This window comes from Phaseolus vulgaris, chromosome 10, assembly GCF_000499845.2.
Source record: "Phaseolus vulgaris cultivar G19833 chromosome 10, P. vulgaris v2.0, whole genome shotgun sequence".
Taxonomy (NCBI): Eukaryota; Viridiplantae; Streptophyta; class Magnoliopsida; order Fabales; family Fabaceae; genus Phaseolus; species Phaseolus vulgaris.
The window spans coordinates 28,075,456-28,080,416 of record NC_023750.2 but is presented as its reverse complement, the minus strand read 5'-3'; positions in this window follow the sequence as shown (position 1 = coordinate 28,080,416).

Sequence of the window (4,961 nt, the reverse complement as noted above, 5' to 3'; positions counted from 1 at the left end):
CCTTGGTAAGCTTCGAAAACTGTGGTGTATATGGGACCACGATTCACTCGGGCCCCACAGTGGGCGCCAAATGATCCTGCCGACAACTCGAACGTGGAGGAATCGCTTTGTAGCACTCTCTGTCCCGTCTACGCGACTGTGTTCTCTGCAAAGTCACCCTCAGAACCTTCTCTTGGATCTCCAAACGTGACCTGCAAAACACACAGACGGCGCCTCTAGCGGCCGTTTGCACTCCGACGATCAAGTTAGACCACAGAACCACCAAATGAGAAAAACTAGTAGTGTGTGTGAAAAACTCTTGCTCTCTCTTTTCTTTTTCTCTCTGTTCTCGTATCTCCCTCTCAATCTCTCCCTGATTCTATTTTATGTCTCTCTCTGTATCTGGGCCTAACAGAATTCTGTTATGCTTTCTGGCATGTGTCAGAACCCTGTTATGCTTTTCTGCGACAACGTACCTCTAGAATCAGTAGAGTGAGAGCGTGAGAGTCTGTGCATGTCTGCGCGTCTCTGCGCTTGGCTGCGCCTGTCTGTACCCTTAGTGGTACGGAGTGCACTTTTATCTGGGCCGCACCCCTCTCAGATGATGACACGTGGAGGCCTGCAACTCACATCTAACCACACACGTGTCACTTACTGGAAGGGCTCTAGCGCTTCCCTTTGTGTGCCTAAGTTACGCCCTTGCGGAGTAACTTAGGATATTTCTCCCATCTGGGTAAATCGCATACTCTTATGAGAACGCCAGGTGTGGCTGGTCTAGGCACACTCACCAAACGTTGCTCTCTGCGTACACGGCTTACCCTTCACGGTGTCACGCACGTAATGGGTCGAGGGAATCACCAATCACTGACTGGTTTACTAGCTCCCTCAGGCCACTCTCGTGCATGATTCCTTGAGATGTGCTCATGCGAGGTCCATGCGTAACGCTCTCGCTGGGAACCTCGGTCCCAGTTTAACTGCGTGTAACACGAGACCCCGATGACTGATCAATGCTCTATTGCTTCTCGCGTTCTGCCCCCAGGCGTTCGTATGGGAACTGGTCTGTTGGTGGCCACTCGGTTACTGACCACCGATCACCGTTCTGGGTGATCTGTCCTCTGACTTCTCTGCCGCCTGATCTGTCGGTGGTCACTTGGTTACGGACCCCCGATCACCGCTCTTGGCGATCGTCTCCCTGATCTCTCTGTCACATGGTCCACGTGTCACCCTGCGAGTGGTCCACGTGGTCCTCTGCTGCTGACGTCATCGACTACCGATGACCGATCGGATCAGATATGTTTTTCATTTGTTTCCACCATTTAATCGTTGTTTTGATTGGTTTAATCGGTTCAAAATTCTTAATCCTTTTTTAACCGTCCATTCTTATGTAGTAGGACTTCTATTTGTGTTGCTTGTGTTCTTTTCAATTCTTTTGAGTCTTCTTTCAATTTTATTCAGTACATTTAGTTCATGATGCTTTATTTTCAGTTTTAATCCATTACATGTTGTCATAAGTCGTGTTATTTCCATTTGTCATAAGATTCAAGTAGTACTTTGATTCAATTTTAGTTTCTTGCTTTTTTTTTGTAGACCGCAAGGTGTTTGTCATATTGTGCCTTTTGTGTTTTTTCCTTTTTCTGAAATTTTGAGTCTCTTATCTTGTTAGTAGATCATTAACAAGTTCATTAGAGTTAGGTTTTAATAATGTCTTAAAGTTTCAATTAATTTTATTTGAATTCCTTAGGTTTCTTCAAATCTGCACTTTTTTGGAAATTCTGAGTTGGCTGAAAACATTATATTAATTCATATACTATGACTTTTTATTTGAAAATTTTATTTGAAGTTCATATATGTGTGAGGAAGATTTGCCTATTAATTTGTAAAAAATATTTGAATTAAAAAAAAAATATAAGTCTGGAAAGGACAAGAACTCGGATTCAAAGAGTTGAGCGAAGTTCATAACGCCCAGCAAGTAACATTGTTGTTAGATTTATCATTTTTCGTATAAAAAGTAAATAGATCTAGAATTTTTTTGTTGTGTTCTAAGTGAATTGAAGTTTCTATAAAAAAAATAAAGGCCAAATCACTTCTGAAAAAAAAAGTTATAAAACAAACAAGTGCATAAAAAAAATCATTCTAGAATTTTTTATTTTGAAATATATTATAGTGTTATTCTTAGGTTTCCTATTTAAGAACTAACTATTTTTATTAAATTTAATTTTAGATTTATGTCTTAAAGTACTCCTTTCAGTTGTCATAATAATTCCATTTGAGTTTAACAATTTTTTTAATTGAGCTTTTCTTGGTTTCTATTTGTTGGTCTTCTAAGGTGAATTTCATCATGTTTGGAATTGTGTTTTAGAAGTTGGGAAAGTTAATTCCTTTTTGATGATTCCTTATTAAAGACTTGCAAAAAATGCATAAAATTGGAGAGGTAGCAATTGAAGATTAAGAATCAAGACCATACAAGTGAAGAAAGAGTTAACAACTAGAAGAAATAAAAGAAAATCATTAAAAATTGTAGTAATAGTAGCAATTGTATCAAATGACCTTTGTGTTCAAGTTTATTTTCCTTGCTTATTTTTCTTATATTAGTTGTTTAGAAAAATGCTTCCAAAGCAATCCCATTAAAAAAAACATTGTAATAATCAAATTCGTTCATTAGTAGGTGAAATTGTGTAAAGGGGCTCAAAGTGTTTTTTACTAGACTTCAGTTTCACGTAGGCTAGTTTTAGTTTACTTTCTTCATCCTTTCTTGTTTTTCTTTATTAATTTTTATTTAATTTCTTGCTTTCTTTTATTTAAGTCTCCATGATACCTAGGTGATTGTTGTAGTTTATCTTCTTTTGATCACTAGGATGCCTTGTACACACCACTTTTAGAAAATAAAATTATTTTGAAGCTTTTTTTGAGAAAAATTTGTTAAGACTATCTAAGGTAAGCTCTGGCTAAGGAAAGATTTTGTATTTAAGTAGTCTTAGTGACTCACCACCTGTGAAGCTCAGACTCACTTCTTAAATGATGTGTTCATGTCAAACACACGTATCGAACACCGACACTCGTAGAACACGTATCAACAAAAAAATATTTGTTGGATTTTTGACAATTCTAACACGGTTGTAACACAATTTTAAAAAGGAGAAATACATTAATTTTCTAAAAACTCAAATTTATTGTTTAAATTTTTATTATGATTATAAAAACAATGAACAAATCCTTTTGAACCAGTCATGAGAAACATCTTTTTGCTCCAAAAAAAAATTGAAACATACTTGTGCACATAAATCTTTATTGTATATTTATATAATTCATAATTATATAATGTATAGATTTGTGTCTCATGTCCTACATTTTAGAGATTATATGTATCTCTGTGTCAGTGTCGTATCAATGTTTGTATGAGTGTTTGTGCTACATAGCTCACCACTCTTCCCTGAAAGTGAACTTGGAGAAAGTTTGACTTGTTGACCTTGATTGGAACTTCACCAAATTCAAAACCTATTGATGAAAATCTTTATACTCAATTTTTGAATCAAACTTTTTGTGCAAACCTTTTTCTTCTAATTAAAAAATGAGTGATCATCATCAATGTTTATCATCAATGTTTGTATAAGTGTTTGTGCTACATAGCTCACCACTCTTCCCTGAAAGTGAACTTGGAGAAAGTTTGACTTATGATTGAACTTCACCAAATTCAAAACCTATTTATGAAAATATTTATACTCAATTTTTGAATCAAACCTTTTGTACAAACCTTTTTCTTCTAATTAAAAAATGAGTGATCATCTTCATTCATCTAATATCCAAGCATCTAATATCCAAGGAGGCTTATGGATGGAAATCGAAGCTTACTCAAATTTCTCCTCTCCTCAGTTCAGTTCAAACTTGGAAAATAAGGAGAACGTCATCGCAAACTTCTTAATAGGACGTCAAATTGAATTTATTTGTTCAATGAAGAAAAGTAATGTGTTTTATGTTGTTATTAATTTCAAGAGATGACCTTTCTTATTTCTTTTTCTTACATCCCTTTATTTGTATCTAAACATTCAATGTCATTATAAATATAAAAAAATAAAAGGGGGGAAATTAAAATCTTTAATTTATTCTCTATTCTTTTGTATTCAATTCAAGTCACACATTTATCGTAAACTTATTTCATTTTATGATTTTCTCTTAAAGAAACATATTTGTGGAATGTTCATCAAAACAAATATGTGGCTAAAATGTTACGACTTATACAAGGATCTTGAATTACATTTAACTAATTTTTTAGAATAAATTAGTAACAAGGCATTATTTAGTAAATAAACTGTTTCCAAAATTAATAAATTAATTAGAAATAATAGACAATAAATTGATAAGTTATAATTTCTTAATATAAATGGATTTCATTCAAATAAAACTGGAGGATGTTACAAGTAGTAGAGGATTAACAAGACAAGGATACAACAAGTTAAATAAACATCCAAATACATTCCAAAAGCTCGAAATTATGGAGATCTAACAAAAATTGAAGCATTAACACATTGGATGATACCTACAGTAAGCATAAATATTCGCAGTTTCTCTAGAATCACATTAAGTTTGACCAAGTTAACTCAAAAAGGAGAGAAGGTACTCGTTTATGAGACACTGATTTGAATTTATAACAGCATATCATCATAAATATGACCAAGAAATAATCTAATACCAAAAAGAATGACAATAAAAATATCTCATGATTTGATTCAAATAACAAATCTGGTAACCAAATCAATAACCTGATTTAAATGTTTGACTGATTTTAATTAGTTTAATTTAGATTTTCAACTAAATTGATCCAAATCGAAGCACCCTTAATACCTAATTTCCTTAAAGATTGTGGTGAAATATATTCAGTTGCAAAATCGAAAAACAACAACATACGCCAATCAAATGGTTTCCCCCACTCATAAAAGGCAGATCAAAACTGTTTAAGTCCGTCTAAACTTATCAAACGACACAGA